At 50.8% G+C, this 18,781-nt stretch overlaps 1 long non-coding RNA gene across 1 annotated transcript in view; it reads right to left on the bottom strand.

The window, feature by feature from the left end:
* LOC123847931 (uncharacterized) overlaps nucleotides 1–17,374 on the bottom strand; it is a 101,366-nt gene extending 83,992 nt beyond the window's left edge. Inside the window, exon 1 of the long non-coding RNA XR_008506480.1 lies at nucleotides 17,286–17,374. This is a non-coding gene — a long non-coding RNA (uncharacterized LOC123847931). The remainder of the gene's footprint in view (nucleotides 1–17,285) is intronic.
* Between the last annotated feature and the right edge of the window lie 1,407 nt (nucleotides 17,375–18,781).

Raw genomic sequence — 18,781 nt, 5'->3', positions numbered from 1 at the left:
TCATGAGCTGGACCAGTCAGAACATCTGCACAGAGGAGGTGGGTTTCGGACGAGCCAGCCTGGGAGATTAGCGTTTGGCCAGATGGAGAGGAAGAGTAGGTTCCTGGAGGAGGAAATTGGGCTGAAGGCTCATTGATGGCAAAGAACATAGCATGTTCGTAGAGCAGTAAGAGCAACCATGTTGAGAAACAGAGGCAGATGAGAAAGTAGGCTGTAGGTGATTCAGCTAAAAAGCCTGGATTTAATTTCAAAGGCAAGAATGAGTCACTGGAAGGTTCTGAGCAAGGAAGTAAGATGGAGAGTGCAGTGTTTCAGGGGGAATAATCCAGTGTTGATGTATGAGGTTGACTGACGTGGAGAAAGTGTAGGCAGAAGACAGTAGGAAGGAGTCTGTTGCAATAATTCAGGCATGTCATGACAGGGCTCTGGAACAGTGTGGTGGCAATGAATGAGGACAAGAAAGAACAAATATTATGAAGATAAAATCAATTGAACTTGATGACTCAGTGGCTGGAGGACCCCGAAGAAGGGGGAAGAGTTAAGAGAACACAAAAACCCGGGAGTTTAACAGGTGGAGAGAACATTCTCCACTCAGATGGCATGTGTGTGGCATGTGCCAGACACAGTGCTAAGAGCCTCCCATGAAATACCTCAGGACCCTCACCACAGAATGACAGAGCAGGTACTATCGTGATCCCTGTTGTACTGAGGAGGAGCTGGGGCTTGGGAAGGTTTATTAGTTTGCCCAAATTCACACAGAATGGCTGGGGACTTTAACCACGCTAATCTGATGTGTCTTCTTCCCTAAACCAAGCCTCCATCCTGTCTTACTCATCTTCTCACTGACCCCCACACACGGCATGCTCACTCCTGTATCTAAATCCATTCTGAAATGCCTTCTGTACGCCCCTTTACTTACCTAAATCCCGCTCAAGCCTCAACTCCTTCCAGAAACCTGTCACCACCTGAGCTTCCACAGACCTTCTCTCTTCACCACCTCCTCTAAGATTTATTGTCAGAACCACAGCCCTGAGCATCTAATCTCACACCTTTTTCTGTTGACTTAGTCTGTTCCTATGTTCACCTATTTCCTGGTTTGGGGGCCTGGCACTGGAGCTGAGCCTGAATCCTAGCCTTGCTTCTTAACTAGTTGTGTAGCCATGGGCAAGTTACTCAACCTCTTTCAATCTGTTTCCTTAGTAAAAGGGTTACTGTCAGGATCATATGGCAGAATGCCTGGCACATAAAACATACTCAAAGAATGGTATCTATCAGTATGATGACTGTTGTTTTTGTTAATAGTCTCATGATGGGCAATGTTATGTCCAAAGCTTTGGATGTAGTAGGTGCTCTATGAATAGTCTGCCACTTGATTTCTCCGTCATTTCAACAGCTATATACAGCATTGTCAGTATTTACTCTTATAATCTTAAAATTATTACATGTATCTCACCACATTTAGAACAAATGTACATGCTTCTGATGGAGCATCTCCAAACCAGGGTTAAGAATTCCAGAAGCAAGCCAGACAACCACAGGGTAGAGTAAGACGTGCTAAGCCTCACCTTCTCCTCCCTACAGGGGGATACGGGACTCGGCCCAGCCGACAGCTCAGCTGGTGCTGATGGAATAGGGGCCCTGTCCCAAACACCACCCTCTGACACCCATTACCCTGGCCCAAGGCCACTCCATGGAAGGAGGGTCTCTTCCTTCTCAGTCTCACTGTGTCCTCCCTGCTTTCCTTCTTATCACCTAGAAGGCCAGTGGTGGGACCCCTTTAGCCATTCAGAGCACCTCCCCAAGATTCCCCAGGTTTTCCTCTTTCCTCCCCCAACAGTTCCATCAAGCTCAGCTCTCCCCAGCTGCCCCTGAAGATGACAATTCACTTGTGCTAATGCCCAACAGCTTATAAGCACTCAGAGCAAAAGAGGTCACAGCCCTAACCCGCCCCCCCAAAATGTGGAAAAGAGGTGAACGGATGAATTTGAGGGGCCACTGGTACTTCAGGGGCAGGTATCTAAAGCAAGCACCCTACCCTTGCTCTTCATTCATTCATTCATTCACTCACACACACCCTGACAAATGGCAACAGGGACTCCTGCTCAGGAGAGACACAGAGATGGAGATTTAAGGGCTGAAGAGCCCAGGCAGGCAGTGGGGAGCGACAAGCAGCACACGCAGGACACGTGCTGAGGGGTCTGCAACCCTTCCTGCAGCTGATGGGTGCTTCTGACCCTCGGGAGCAAGTACCAGGTTCAGACTGGGCTGGGTAGCCCTTCACTGTCCTGACCCTGCAGAGACCCCAGGGCGCCTGGCTGCTGGGAGAGGGGAAGGTGCCGGAAGCGGAAGACGGGAGAACAGGATGGCACGTAGGACACACTTCCGTGGCCCTCCAGGGAGATGCCACCCAGAGGGAAGGGAGCGGCCGCCTGGGGCCTGTCTTTCCCTAAGTGGGGGGGATGGGCAGGAGAAGCCCCTGCAGCTCCCTAACTTCTCAGGGGGGGCAACCAACTTGGTGGTGGATCTGCCTCCATCAAAGTGTTGCCTGCAGTGGGGATAGGAGGGCAGGTTATTAGGATCCACGAATTGCCTCTCCATCCTTGGCCCCGGCAGTTTTCTCTCTTTTTCTTTTTAATGGGGATTCAAGGCCAAAAATACTCTCTCTCTCTCTCTCTCTCTCTCACTCACACACACACACACACACACACACTCTCTCTCTCTCTCTCTCTCTCACACACACACACACACATTCAAAGGGAGGGTGGCAGGAGGAGTCAAACCCCTAAGCACATCTCAGGCTTTAAACATGCACAGGCTGTGCTTGGGGAAAATGTCACCGCTTGGCTGAGAGCATGGGTGGCACTGGCAGGCAGGGAGAGGCAGAGAACGAACGGGAACCGAATTTAGGAGTGACTGGAAGGTCGACAAGAAAGAAAAGCCAACACGCAGCATATATACATAGAAACGAGAAGCGCTTCTGAGCACGGCTCTGGCACTTTCGAGGCGGCCACAGTGGCCTCTGGGCAGAAAGAACGGGCTGTGGTCTCCCTACTGGATGCGACGCTCTGCAGGCACATCCCTACTCCCGAGCCCCGGGTTCTGCTGCTCTCCCACCCCCACCCCAGCCCCTGCCGCCACCAGCTACCCACGCAGAGCCCCACCAGTCTCCCAGGCTCGCTCCAGTCTCCACTGGAGTTCAGACACCTTTCAGTCAAACACTGATCTTCTGTCCTCTCACCATTCCCCACGCCCTGGAATTTTTGATAATTAGAGCCAAGTCCGATGTAGCCTTTGGTCTTCATCTGCCCTTGTAAGGCTTTCTAGAGGTGCAAGTACATCATGTCTCTCCCACTAGAAATGGCACGTTCTCCAAGTTCAGGCACGGTGCCATTTGCTTCTCCCATCTTCCGGCCACTGTGCCCAGCACGTGGTTTAGGGACAAGGCGGAAAGACATGGACGCCGGGGCTGACTCAGCTTGGACCTCATGTTACTGACTGGCCACCAAAGGCTGGCATAACTAGAGAGAGTCCCCAAGCCCTGCAAAACACCTGCATACCCCCCTCCTTTCCTCTCGCAAGCAAATGTGCTTTTCCACATACTTTTTTCTGTCCATAGCTGTTCTGCAGAGGTTCCCTTCTTTTCTAGTTCAGGTACATTGAAACCTCTTTGCCTGGTGCCTAATCATATCCAGCGGCCCAGAGTTGCCATATTATATCAGAAGATGTCAAAAGCTTTATACTCAAAAAAACCACAGCACTTGGGGGATTAAACCAGGAGAATTTAACTTGCTTAACTGCGATAAAGTCTGGTTAGGGAGATTACAGCTGTTTACCCGAGAAGTAAATATCTCTGAGCTCTGACTGGGCCGGGAGGAAGGGAGGGCTTGTCTGGTAATTTTATCATCTTGCAGGAAGAAAAGGGAGAGGAGAAAAGAGAGAATAAAAGATGAGAGGTGATAATCTCTGAAGTTGAGATCACTGTGTTACTGCACCAGGCAGAAATAAAAGATAACCATGCTGGCAATCTTGCGGAGAGACAGTCTGCTCGCTCAGGAGGGCCGCCGACCTGCTGCCTCAGAGCCCAGGAGAGCCAAGGGGCCGCCTATGGGGGGCGCAGAGAGAGAACTGGCCCGGGCAGAGAAAAATGGGTTGGGGGGTCCCCAGGAAGAGAGATGTGCAACACAGTAAGCCTGCCCCATCTCTCTTCCAGAATATATATACCCTTAGACCCCAATAATCTTATACCCAGAACAAAATTCCAAACCATCAAATGGAAGGATTCTCAACTGTGTGCAAGATGGCAGGATGGAGGGAGCAGCGCTTTGCCCAAAACACCAGAAAGGGGGTAGAGGGAAAGAGGAATGTGTGATTTGAAAATGAGTTATGATTTACCTCAAAATTTAAAAATACAATAGATTGCTTTCATCATATAAATGTCAGCGAGGAATGCTCAACAAAATCTCCCTAGCTGAGGTGGCATGAATTTTAAAAAGAACTGGTTGGAAAACACTGATTCTAGTCCATCCTCCCCATTTCACAGGCCAAGAGAGAAATAAAGAGACTCACCCACAATCACAGAAGTGGTCCCCAGGAGAGCCAGGAAAAGAAACAAAATCACAGATACTTGTGTTCTAGAAGAATTATTCTTGTTTCACCAACGGGCTCCTGGTATACGAAAAAGCTTCACCCCAAGAGCATCATTCCTGGACTTAGCCTGTGGTTGTGGCCACCTGGATTGTGTCCTCAGCATAATCCAGGGCCAGAGTCCTTCTAGGAAGGAAGGGAGGGAGGAAGAGTGGGAGGAAGGAAGGAAAAGGAAGAAGGAAGGGGAAAGGAGGGGGCGAGAGGGAGGGGGACAGGGAGGGGGTAGGGGAAATGGGGGAAGGGGGAGGGAGAGATTGCATGGGTTTCCTTTTGCTGCTGTAACAAAATACCATAGATTTAATAGTTTAAAATAACACAAATTTGTTATCTTATAGTTCTGGAGGCCCCAAGTCCAAAATGGTTCTCACAGGGCCAAAGTCAAGGTGTTGGCAGTACTGTGTTCCTTTCTGGAGCCTCCAGGGGAGAATCTTTTTCCATGTCTTTTCTAGTTCCTAGAGGCTGCCTGCATTTGTGGGCTTGTGGTCTCTTCCATCTTCAAAGCCAGTGATATCCACTAGTCTTTTTCACATCACATCACTGACTCTGAGTCCCCATCTCCTCCTTCACTTATGAGGACCCTTGGGATTACTTTGGACTCACTCAGATCCTTAATCAGGATAATCTTCTTATCTCAAGGTCGGCCTGTCTGCAACCTTCACTCCCCTCGGCCACGTATTATAACCTGTCTGCAGGCTGCAGTGATTAGCATGTGGACCTAATCTTGAGGGGACCATTACTCTGCCTCCCACAGTACTCGAACCTCCTCCCTGCCCTCCTCCCTGCCGGGGTGACAGAAGACATGGCCAGCTAATCCCAATGTCTGCCTCAAAACCCTTCTTAACAATGCTTCTGGCAGTCGGACATGAATCAACTGGACTTGGCTTCGAAGCAAAATCTACTTGCTAACCCTGACTACAGATGTAAACGCTAGAGAAAGGGCAAGATGGTGGATGAAATGTTGACATTTGCAGGCCATCTCGGGGTTTGGGTGCAGTCCCCAAAAAAGACAGACATTTGCAGACTGCTATTTCTGACATCCCAGCAAATCCAGGGGCTTCGTGGGCCCCTCCCTCCCAGCCATGGGGGGTCTCAGCTGATGGCAGGACATTTTCCGGGGCAGGTTTTCTTGGGGGATTTTCTGTCTGAGGACTATTAAGTTGTCCCATTTGTCCCATGGGGGACCTTGTTTTAGGATCACAGGCCCACCCTCTTCAGTCACTTTCCACATCTGCCTCGAGCTGCTTGCAGAGCCCTTGCTCTTTACAGGGAGGCTAGTGCTCTTTCCACAAGGGAGTCCTCACTGCTAGCTTCGAGAAATGTACTGGCACTGCCCACTGGGGTCGCCTCCATCAACCCGGTTTGCACAGTGAAAAACAGTTCCTGTTTCCCTCCCTCCTAGAGGGTTAGGACCAGATGTGACTCACAGCTGGAGGACAAAGCTCTGCCATGTCCAACCGAGAGAAGGTGCGTTTGCGCCCGTGCTCCCAGTCCCCGGCTCAGACCCCAACCCGGGGCGGGAGGTCTTTGTTGAAACAGAGAGGGAAGTATAGTTATGTGACTTGGGGACCGTCCTTGCTCTTCTACTGGCTGGGAACACAGAGTCGGGGCAAGTCACTTCATTTCTGTATGAGCTTTCATTTCATCGAGTCAAAAAAAGACGAGGCCATATTAATTCTAGGATTTCTGAAAATTCTTATCACAAACAGTTTTGGCTCTCACAGCCTGGAGTGGTTCCAGAAAGGTGTAAGGAGAGCAGTGGGGGCCTTGGAACCATGGTTCTGAAAAGGGACAGAGGACACGGGGATGCTCAAGCAGGAAGAGAAGCTGGCGTTCGGGGCCCGGGACCCTGGCCTCCTGGGCCTACTTGGATACAATCCTATTAGGAACAATGGCTCACCCGGGCGTCAGCCCTTCCATAATTACCCCCCCCCATATGTCTAGGTCCCTAGGAGTTGCCCCATGTGTGCGCAAGACACAGTCTTCTGACCACCCACTGCTGTATTCCCTTTGGCCTGCTCTAGGCCCTCTACCAGGACCCCGGACACCGCCACCTCTCGCTGGGCCCTGCTGTCACTGCCACCACAGAGGTGCCGGAGGCCCCCTGAGGCCAAAACCTGCTGGGTTCCACGGTGAAGGAGAGAGCGTCTCCCCCCCATTGTGCATTTTACTCTGAGGGCAAGTCCCAAAGCTGACTCCCCAGGGACCAGCACGTGTTACTTTACACATGCTTCCCGTTTGTATGTGTGGCCTCTCAGCTCTCCAGGGGTTTTGTAAAGAAGCCCAATGGGGGCTGAGTTGTGAGCCAAACCCAGCTGTGAGCCATTCACCAGACCAGGCTCAGAATTATTCCCGCCCTGCTACAGTCAAAGCTCAGGTCTCAGGTCAGCTGTTTGTGCTGGTTCCTTCTTCTGCCGTCGAGATAAGCTCCTTCCCAGGAGGCTGAACGGGCCCACCCCAGCCGATCACGGGGCCTGCTCAGCCGGGCCTGACCGGGCCTGGGCTCAGGCTGGGACTCCCTGGGCACCTCGTGTGTGTGCCAGCCCGCCATGTGAGAGAGGCACTGCCCTCCGGCTTCCCAGCCACAAGAAGACCAACGTTGGAAGCTACAAAGAGCCAGATTTTTTTTTTTTTTTTGCCTTATATGTTGAGCCAAAAATCGAATGGATCTGTCAGTAGGTAAAATGACATTCCTCAGGTGGTCATGAGTGTCCCGTAACATGAACCGTTTAAGTCGGGTGGTACCCGACTTAACAGTCACTAAGACAGGGAGGTCGGGAAGAAGATGCCCCAGGTGTCAGACACTGCCCTGGAAGTCTGTATGTCTGTCATCTCTCACTACACAATTCTTGCTGGGAAAGCACCTCCTGAGTTGCCCTAGAAAAAGGTGCCAGGCTTAGCAACTGGCTTCATTGCCTGGGGTGGGGGGTAACCACCCCGAGTTCCCCTTGGGAATCTAGCTTTCAAGGTTGAGACCCTCCTATTTGCAGATGGAAGAGTGTCATACAGGAGTAGCCACGACCTTCTGCAAATTACAAGGACATTACCGTGTGATGGAGTCCAAGGAAGACCAGTTCAGGGGGGATCAAGTAGATCCCGGGAAAGAGAGAATTCAGGGAGTACATTAGCTACCCTCACATGTCCAAGGGACTGCACGAAGCAAAAGTACATTCATATTTTCAGCCTAGGGTAGTAAAAGGGACCACTGGGCTGGAGGCAAAAGACCAGCTGGATCCGTGGCTCCCTCACGCACGAACTGTGGCATGTCAGGCAAGTGGTGCAAACCCGGAGCTTCCATTTCTTTAGCATGCACGTCATAGGGGTGTTGTGATGAACTAAGATAACGATGTGACAGCACATGGCGGACTGCAGTGCTGTCCACCACTGCCCCCCCGGCTTAGCTTCCCACGTGTCAGAAGCAGCTCTGTACACCCAGTGCCGGGTCCCTCCCTGGCCCGGTGCGCCAGTGTTCAGTAAACGTCCACTGAATTCTCTGGAGAAACATCTCAGGAGGCAAGCAATAAAGGTTCTAAGGAAGCTAAATCCATCTTTAACTTAGGCAAGACCTATGGAACTGCCGGAGCCGTCCGCCGGGCTGATTCAGAGGCAGACTGCTCTGCCCCACGGAGGCGTTCAATTCCAGGAGGTTTAACAGCCTTTAGAGGTGCTCTAGAATGATCTCTCCCCCCACAGAATGTGGGTCACAGAGGGTGGCAGAGCCACGCCAAGGTATAGATACTTCACTGGAAATCCACTTCGCTCACCAGCCCACGAACCCACCTGACGCATCAGCATCTCAGTGCACACAAGTCAAAATCTGGCCTCACCACAGCCCCCATCCCTGTGTGCCGGGCACACTCAGAGGACTCTGGGGCACTCACAAAGGACTGGGGTTGTGAAAGCGGGGCACGCCGAGGCTTTGTCGAAAACCAGACCTCCCGATCCAATATATTACAACACAGTGACGCTTCACTGACGCATATGCACCAGATGAGCACTGGATTCACTCGTTCAGCAGGCACGGATTGAGCCCCTCATCCAGGACAGGGATGATCAGAGGGTGGGGAGGTGGGGGTGGCAGCCGAGTGGGGGGCTGACAGCGGGCGGAGGGTATATAACAGATTTGCTCTGCCCCAGGGCGCGTTCGTAGCTATCCGGGAGACAGACATTATGTAATAACCGAGCAAACACACGTACAACTGCGAAGTGTGATCCGCCGTGAAGAAAAGGTAAAAGGGGATGTTGAGGGACCCTAAGGGTGCCACAGAGAGAAAAGTCTTCTCTGAAAAAAGCGACATTGAACTCAGCCTGGAGGCGGAGTCCGGGACAGCCAGCCGAAGAGGGGGAAGAGGCAGCGAGTCAGCGAAGGCCGGAGGTGGGAACGTGACTGAGACAGTGCAGGAGCGGAGAGAAGGTGTGTTACAGCTGCAAACGGCGAGCAGGTGGGCCGGAGGGACACGGTAAAGGCTGTGTCTGTCTTACCCTAAATGCAAAGGACGGCCAGTAAAGGATGTTGGGCGAGGACGGAGGAGGTCAGATATGTGGCTTTAGAAGATCACAACCCTCACTCCCACCCCTGGGGAAGAAGGGAGTGGAAGGGACGGTTGAAAAGCTGGTGGGGGGCTGGGGTGGGGGCTGCCGTGCCCAAAAGTGGGTGCAGCACAGAGGTACTAGCAAACATTGATTCTATTTGCGCTGCCCCCTGCAGGAAAGGGGAAAAGAGCAGGGGGAAAAGGATGCGCTCCAGGAAAACTATGGGAATAAATTTAAAGCAATCCTAAAGTCTTAAAGAGTCTGATGACACGTAATTAAAGTCAAAAGATAGATCTTAAGCTCCAATCGTTCACATGGCCTCAGGCTACTACTTAAAGAAAAAAAGGATAGAAGGAAATACACCAGTATGTTAACAGCCGTTAACTTGGATTACGGGGGCTTTTTACATCCATCTTTGTCTGTTTCTGTTTTCCAAATTTTCTACAGTCGTTTATGCGTTTCTTTGTAATTAGAAAAAAAAATCCAGATATTAAGAAATAATAATGTCATCTTCTCACTTCCTGGGTGTGTCTCCAGGAAAGAATTAAAGGTGTCTGCTGGGATTCCATCCTCCCGTTGGGATGGTTCTCCTTCCTACAGAAGAAAGAGCCAGAAGCATTCAGAAATCGCAGTATCAAATTCTCCCACAAAGTCCCGGATCTTAGGACAAAAGCACGTACCTGTAATTGCTTTCTTCAACTGCCCTGGTACCACACTCCTCTCTGGGGCTGACCCCCTAACGTTGCCTCCCAGCCCAGCCTCTCCACGGGCTCCCTGGAACCACACCACCCAGGCCCTGGCTCCCAAGCTGCTGCCGCCTGCACCAGAGATAGACATCTGATTCAAGTTACACCAACTGGATTCACTCTCTCAGGAATTTGGAATTGACACGAGACTGAGTGGAGAAAGATGATGGTATTTGAACAAAAATGTGGTCATGTAGCATTGGGCACGGCTGTTACAAGCCAAGGCCATGAAGAAGTAAAAAATGGAGAAGCTCCCTTCCCTTCTCAGAGGTTTCCTTGGGAACAAAAGGAAGAGAGAGGAGGCCCCCAGGGTGCAAGGCTTCACGGAAGGTAAAGAAGAGGCTCCAGTCCTGGCTGCCCACCTTATTCCCCAGATAGCCTTGTCTCTTCTTACATGTCTATGAGAAGGACTGTTGTGTCCTTTCAGTGCATCCTGGTCATTTGACTTTGTTCGAGGGGCTTCTCTTCCTTATAGCCAAAGAGTTTCCACTAAGAAATTCCTTCATGTTGAGTTAAGAGCCCAATTTCTCATCGTTTTCAGCAGATCATCTACCCTGCTGATCATCCAGCTTCTGCCCAGGTTACCTGCAGAAGGCCATGGGGCTAAGGGTCTCTTCCCTTCCACGGGGGTCCCTCCAACCAAAGGCCCCACCACCCAACCAAGTCAGGCCATACTCCAGCTCCAAGCTGGGTGCAGCATCTGCACTCTGCACAAGCTGAACAAACCCAGAGCAGGCAGCCCCTCGAGGCCATCCCGCATCTCCATCAAAGAGCACTTGGTGCCCTGTGGCCTCACAAACTTCCCAAGGCAGAGGATTGTCCCTTGGGGGTGAAGCCCCTGCAGGAGGGGCCAAGGGCCGAGCAGCCATTGCCTCAAGCCCAGGGGAAGAGGGAGTTTGACAGCGCCAAGGTAAAGCCTCTTTTTATTAAGACAACACAGCAAACTCTTTTTAACCACAGCTGACATCACTCTAATAAATCACCATCATGTCTTGTGGGATAGAAAAAGCCAAAACACTGTCACGTTTGATTTTGCTGGCTACTCGCGTCTCGAGAACAAACCATGTGTTTTTAATCAACAACACTTTGTTTTGCATTTCTCAGACCCCAATACTCTTTAAATAGTTGCTTTTTACCAGAGGGCTATTTTAAACCCAGGGCCAGCTTCTTTGCAGAGGACATTAAGAAACAGAACACCATGTTACCGGTTCACCAGGCTTATCCCGGGCACTTTCTCTGCTGGGATGATTATGTCTTGTGAGGTTCTAGCTGTCTGTTTCACAGGGGGCTTTCCTCTTCCCTCTTTGGGAATTTAATTAGATGTCTTCCCAGAAAGTTGGAGTTTTTTGGTTTCTCTAACAGGCAACCCGTCTGGGTTATGGGAAAACGGCAAATTCCCAGCCAAAGGAAACAGAGAAGTCACATCTGGGACTAGGATTCCAGAGGAGTGAACAAGGAGGTGACAGAGGAGGGGGACTATTGGCGGGGAAAGGAGCAGTAAAATAAGATTTCCGGAACGGTGCATGTCGATTTCTGCGTGCAAGTGGGCCCCAGACGTCTTGGAGGCGGATGTGCTCAGGTAAGCCCACTAAAGCTTGTCTGGGGCTCAGCCTTTGGATTTCTGGGAATGAGTGTCACCTGAAAGCAAGAGTAAACTGTGTGCAGGCACCTTCCCCTAAAAGGGGCTCCTTACCTGACTGCCCAATGCACCAGGATCTCAACAGTGATTGGCAGCTGGGTTCATCTTGTCCTGACATAGGTCTCCAAAAACACCTGGCTTTAGAAAGACCAGGAAAGGGACTGCGAGAAGGTCCTGACCTAAACCACAGAAACACTCTATGCTATTTGCTCAACAGTGAACTTAAGCCAATTGAACGATCCAACCAAAAATATAGGGGTGGCTACGATGTGGTTCTGGCATCAACCACCAGCCCTCAGCCATGTGGCGAAATTCTTTTCCTTGGTGACTAGTGAAATCCTCCAACAGGGGTCAGGTTAGGGCTTCCTTCTTCCATGCGGTCCTACGTGCTCAGCCTCTGATGATGAGATCATGCATGCCACCAAGGGTGGTCCCAGGCTGATACACCCAGACCCACGCCACTGTGGGCATGTCAGCTGGCTCGCTTCCTGGCCCTGAGCTGGTAGTCTAACTGGAGAGGACTCTCAATTGCTCAAAGTGCATTCTTTCATGAAGAGTCTTCATCAACCATATAACTCTGGTTATTCCTTTATTCCATAAACTCATGAAATATGGCGTAAGCTTAATACCCCCATGGAAAACCCATTCTGTCAGGGTCTTTTGCAAAAGTGTCTGCCCCCAAACACCCCAATCATCTGCAACTGTGTTGGGAGAAGGTGGTAGTTTATATATATGCCTGTCATTAGGGGAAAAAAGTCTTCCAGGCTGAGTGCTATCTGGAAGACCCTTTCCCACTACTCAGAAGCCCTTTGTTCTAATCAGTTCTGTCTCTCCCACCAATACATACCCTGTTTCATGGGCTAGTACCAGTAGCTGTTTACTTGCAGCCTCACTGGGATCTGCTCTATGATTATACTCACCTATGGGGATTTCATTTGGCCATGTAAGCATCTTGGGCTGACTATTTACAAGGCCAGGTTAGGGATTACTCTTCCAGTTGGGTATTATAAATGGGTATTTAAACTCATGACCTGAGCCCTAAATATTCCATGGCAAATGTTTCCATTCATTTGGTTGTCTTCACAGAATAGGCAACCTGAAAAGATACTGAAATATTGGAAAACATCATCTGGTTGCTACTCACATGGGTGTTCAAGACTGGATTCAGAAGGAGGCGTGCATGCATGCATGCATGCGTGTGTGTGTACTGAGGAGGACTGTGGATTCCAGGACAGTACCTGGTGGGAACACTCTTCACCAAGCCTCCGGAACTGCCTCTCAGATTTCTTCCTGTGTTCACTTGCACCTGCTTCCCAGGTCTCCCATCCATGGCCATGGCCACGTGCATGAGCTATGAGGATCGGGGAAGGCTAGAGCCTTGCCACCCAAAGTGTAGTCCCCGCATAGGCATTGGCACGCCTGTCAGCAATGCAAAGGCTCTGCTGCCCCACATGTACTGACTCAGAAGCTGCATTTTAGGGGCGCCTGGGTGGCTCAGTCGGTTAAGCGTCTGCCTTCGGCTCAGGTCATGATCTCAGAAATAGCACTACTATTTCTGAACCCTGGCTACACATTAGAATCACCAGGGTTTTAATGCTAAGGTTTAACCTGACACCAGTTAGGATTTCTAGAGGTGGGGCCCAGGCTTTGAAACGATCCCTCATCATTTCAATATATAGCCAGGGTTGAGACCACTGGTCTACAAGAATAATCATTTACTGAGCATTGGCTAGGTGCCAGATGTTGATTAGGAGTTTTACATAGACCGTCTTTATCCTCATCGCAACCACTGAAGGGTAAGCATGGCCCTCCCCATCTTGTCCCATGTCCCATAGGTCTCACATCAGAAACCACATTCAAACCAGAGCCTGAGCTCCAGGCACCATGCACCTAGCCTGTCAATGGTAGCAAGAGCCCCACAAACAGAAACAGCTGTGAAGGTCCAGGAAGCCCAGGCTCAAGGAACACAATGTTCCTCTCACAAACAGGCAAAACAGGCTGAAGCGGGAAGAGCAAGATTTGACAGATGACGCCACACCGTGGAGACCTCCAGGTCAAACTGGCCAGACCTTCCCTGGAAGGGCCAGGTACAGCAACTCACAGACCAAGAGCCCCACCACCCGGAGGGCACTGCCAGTGGTTCCTGCCTAGTCCTACCCAGAAAAACCAGGCCAGCCGGGGAAAGGATTTCAGCTGGTTTTATGGGACATTTATGAACAAAATGTACTTATTAGTAAATAATAATTATAGGAGAGCAGGTGCCCCGGGGAGAGCAGGTAACATGGGATTTCATTTTCTAATGTCCTCCATGAGCAAACCCTGTTTGAAATTAAAACATCCTTGCTGTCAACACGAGTGTTTAAAGAGACCCGGGCTTCTGTAATGTAAGCAGTAATTCTAATGTCTGCTGTTAATTGAAGGCTTCATCCTTTACCGGGTGCTTTCACATCCCCAAAAACATGCTTTTATCCCATGTTACAGATGAGGAAGCTGAAGCCCCAGGGAGATGAAGTGGCAGGCCCAAGGTGCATTGCTGGTGACTGGGTACAGAGCTGGGCGTTAGTTCATAGGCGAGGCCAGTGCCTTCCCAACCACACTAATGTCATCCGGTCAAAACTCGAATCCCGCCAGAAAAATCGTCCTCCTTCACTTCTGGAATTCCCTTTGCAGCTGGTCTTCAGAGGCTCTGGAGTCCTATGTCCCAGGCTGAACTCTAGGGGGCCATTCTTATTGTCCTCATTCTTGTGTCTCAGACTTAAAACAGCTATGAGCAGGAGTTTGGCGCCCAGGAGGAGAGTGGGGCCACATAAAGCTTGAAGAGCTTATGAGCACACATTCACACACACACAGATACACACACATACACAGTGTTTCAACAGCAGGACATTTCACGGTAATGTTTTAAGTCACCCAAAAATTCTGCGTGGAAGTTGTGAGCGAAAGAAATCATGAACACTTCCAATATGGCTACCAAGTTATAAACGTCATCACCAACTTGCAAAAGATTAAGGAATCTGGGAACAAATTAGCCTGGTGTAGACAGTGACTTACGGAGAAGTCTCAGAGAGGAGTCAGAAAAGCCAACAACTTTAAATCCTGTAAAGTTTCTTAATCAAGTTACACTATTATTTGAAATTGGCAGAACACCAATGGATTTAGTCCAAAGACATAATATATGACTTTTTTTTTTTTTTTTTTGGTTTTCTTTTTTAAGGGCATTAGGGTTTTAGTTCCTTTTTTCCTTCTTCTTTGAGGGTTGGTGGGTTGGTTTTTTTTTTTTTTTTTTTTTTGGCAATATGTCGCTTTCTTCTCTCAAATCTGTTTCCATCCAACATGCATAAAATGGAGCCAGTTCCAGGGAGCCCTACACCTCCCTTCTCCTTTTGCCCCTTGTAGAGCTCACTCCTTGATTAAACTAGCTAGCCGCATAGCCAGAAGCAACAGAACACAATTTTGTGCAAATGGCTCTCTCCTCTGCCTGATCCTCCCTCACAGTTCAGCTAACTCTACACAGTGGTGTAAAACAGAGGGTGAAGGAACCCTCACCACAGAATCACCCCGAGATTATGGGTGAAACTTCACCTTCAAAGGCTGCCTCCTTCTACATTCCCTCAGCTCACCTTCCCCCCGGGGGCTTTGTTCACAGTTCCAGACCCGCCTGCCCTTTGTACTGCTTGCCTCTCTGCCTTCCCGTCTCCCCCATCCCTACCCCCACCGCCCTGACTCTCCCAGCCTCTCCAGGGCCGCCTGGCTTCCTTCTCAGGGAGCCCCCAGTCAGGCGAGCAACTCCCCTCCCACAGGCCCTGAGAAACCCTGAGATCAAAGAGCTCAGCAGCAGGGCCAGGTGTCCATCCTCCTCCACAGGCCACAATTAATCAAGCCGCCTGACTCACAAGGAGATCAAACCCGGCCCCCCGCCAGCTGTTGGTTAAAGCTGGCCTTCAAGTTGCCCTCATTAAATTTGCTCTCCCTCTCTTCTCCCTGCTGACTCCTGTCCCGTGATCATCTATCTCTTGGATCTCTCTCAGCGCTTTTCCTGTCCCTTCCTCTCTCCTTCCACCGCCTATCAGTTTGTGTTTTCCTCCATTTCCTGGCTTCGCCAGCCCCAGGCCCAACCCCTCCATCGCATGCCGGGCAGTCCCGCTCCGCAGTCTCTGTTCCACTCGCTCGGAAGTCCACGGTCCCCAGACTCCTCTCCTGGACCCTCTACTCAGCCCCTGAAGTTCCAAGAGGAAGCCTGTCCGAGAGCTATTTCCCCGGTCCTCAAGGCCAAGGATGGGTCCACCGACACGAAACTCAATTCACCTGCTGCTCTTGGCAGCGGACGCAGGCGTCTCCCGCACCTGCACGCACAAGCACACGCGCATGCGCCAACCCCTCCAAGCCTTCGGCGGGAGCCTCCCAAGGCAGCCCTCCGCGGGCCAGCTGGTCAGTCCACACCTTACTTCGCACAATTTGCAAGTCTCCACCGCAAGAACCATTTCACCCGTGAACAAAAGACAGGGAACACCACCTACAAGTTAGAAAACGGGCAGAGATCCTTTCTTTTCCTTCCAGCTCTGCCCAGAATGAGGAAGGATGGAAACATTGGATCCTGACTTCTCCTCGGCTGATGTGTTGAGAATATTTACTCCAGTTGTCTAGGGTTTGTTTTTATACACTTTTTCCTACAACAAACACTGGCAAAAAAAAAAAAAAAAAAAGAGGGAGAGAAAGAAAGAGAAAAACGAGTGCAGGCTGCAGAGTACTGCCCTCTCTTTCTCCGTCTCACTATATATACATCTATGTATTTTTTAACTTGTTTTCCATTTCAGTGGTTCTTAAAGCGCACAGGCGTGAGAAAACACAGATGGAGTGGAACAGGCAATGTTGTAGCTGTACGCAGAAGACATCACACCATGCTGGAGATTTTTAGAAGTCTTGGAAGACCTTAGGATACAGAGAGGTTTTTTGGTTTGGTTCCCCCCACCCCCTTTCCTTATATAGTTGGAATTTTCTCTTGCTTCCTCTCTCAGCTCTATTTCTCTATCCCTGGCATCACCTGCTGCCTCTGGGAACACACAGTCCCTTGGCCTGGGTGACTGGGTCACTGTGGCTGCCCCGGGTTTGACCTCGGTTACCTGCCCGTGCTCCCCCAGCTGTGGCGAGGCGAGCCCTGGGGGAGGAGAAGCCATCCATCACCCGGGCAGCAGCACAAGCCTGAATGAGGGCGAGAAGGGTCAGCGCGGTGCGCACTTGGGCAGGTCGGAGGGGGTCGGGGCATTACAAATTGCGGAGATATCGGTGCCGGGCTTGATTGATGGCGCCAAACGAGGGGCAAGATGCTGGCACCGGGACGAGCCCGAGCTCCAGTCCTCCACCGGCTTCCTCCTGACCCACCCCCAGCGGCCCGTTCTCCCCACTTCCTTTTTCTTGCCTACTCACAGCCCATCCGTCAAACCGTGCCCCGAAGCTGACCTTTTGCAGAGAACAGCCAGCCTAAGAGAACCATTTCTTTCAAAAAAACCTCACCAGGGGCTTTTATTCATGCGGGCAGGCCCACAGTCAACGGTGCGCCACCCCTGCTTCCTGGCCCCGCCGCCTGCCTCCTCCGCTTGTGAGTTTCATGAGCTCTGAGCAAGGAGGGAAAGGGGCGCCTGAACACATTTCTTTCGCAGCACCCCGGTTTCTCTCCTGACCCCAAACCCACTTCCGCCACCGGTTGGCCCCGCGGCCCGGACAGTCACCTGTGGAGTCGTGGGGTGCTTGTCTTACTCTGCCCAGTCTGGCCTCTGGAATGCAGTCATGGGTGGTTCAGAAAAGGCATCGCGGCGACCTCTGGGAGAAAAGCGAGAATGGACCGAAGAGTCCAGCTGGCGTGGGAGGAGACGTGCTCCGAGGTTGGGGAGGGCATGGATGCCTGGCTGGGCAGTTTCTCGCTGGCAGGGGGACCTGTCCGTCTCTTTGGAGACCACACAGGTTGCCAGTCACACCGCTGCAGCGGCACAATAGAACAGAGTGGGGACATGTTGGGGCAAACGGTGATGGGAGATGTTTAATAGAATTACTATTAGGCTTCGAGTTAATGAATCACAACTGCAAGAAATCATGATAATCCAGCAGGCATTAATGACAGATTAGCTTCAAAGCTGCCATAAAAGTGCCATAATGCTTACCTAACGGCATGATTAATTCTCCCAGTACATAATGGCTTTATGGGGGAACCAGGCACCAACAGAGGCTTGACAGAAAGCCACACTGAGATCCCCAGGGCGCCGGGGGCACCCCCACCCTGCCTGGACCGTGTGGCTTCCGCTCTGCCTGGAGGCACCTACCCCCACTGGATTGTGGGTAGACAAGGGCAGCTGCTTAAGCTTACCCCAGAGCTGTCTTGGGAGGGAGGCAAGGAGCAGTCCCTTGGAGTCCCTGCAGTGCTTTGCCCCTCACCAGGTAGCAGCTGTCCAGGGGAACCCGGGAGTCCTATCACCCCAGCCTCCAAGATAGGCAGCTCCTGTGACCAGCACTAGTGCTCAGAGAGCCCCATCCCAGTGCCCAGACCAAAGGTTCTAGCATGGAGAAGTCTGGAAAGAGTACAGGCGTACCTCATTTTATTGCACTTCTCAGATATAGCATTTTTCACAAACCACAGGTTTGTGGCGACCCTGTGTCAAACAAGTCTTTCGGCACCATTTGTCCAACAGCATTTGCTCACTTTGTGTTTTGTGTCACATTTTATCGCCATATCTCAAATTTTTGCATCATTATTATATTTGTTATGGTGATCTGTGATCACTGATCACAGCTCACTGAAAGCTCAGGTGATGATTAGCATTTTCTAGCGATAAAGCTCTGTACTTGTTTTAGACACAATACTATTGCACACTTAATAGACTACAGTAGAGTATAAACGTAACTTTTATATGCACTGGAAGACCAAAAAATTCATCTGACTTGCTTTGTTGTAATACTTGCTTTATTGTTGTGGTCTGGAACCACACCCGGAACATCCCGAGGTTTGCCTGTACTGAACTAGGGAGCTCGCCACGACTGTATTCCTCACCAGCTGTGTGACCTGGTGGGTCCCTAAACCTCTCTGTGCTCAGGTCTTCGGGCCCTGAGTCTGCATCTTTAACTACTAGACTACCTCCATATCATGGCACCTGATAGTAAGCACCCACTTGTATTCCAGGCATGATGCAAATCTCCTTACATGTATTATTTCATTTATTAACCCCCCAATAAT

This window comes from Mirounga angustirostris, unplaced genomic scaffold, assembly GCF_029215605.1.
Source record: "Mirounga angustirostris isolate CCGP_5_RB_7025 unplaced genomic scaffold, mMirAng1.0.hap1 SCAF_2, whole genome shotgun sequence".
NCBI lineage: Eukaryota > Metazoa > Chordata > Mammalia > Carnivora > Phocidae > Mirounga > Mirounga angustirostris.
Note: the sequence above shows the minus strand (reverse complement) of the source record. Positions and strands in the feature narration are given on the sequence as shown.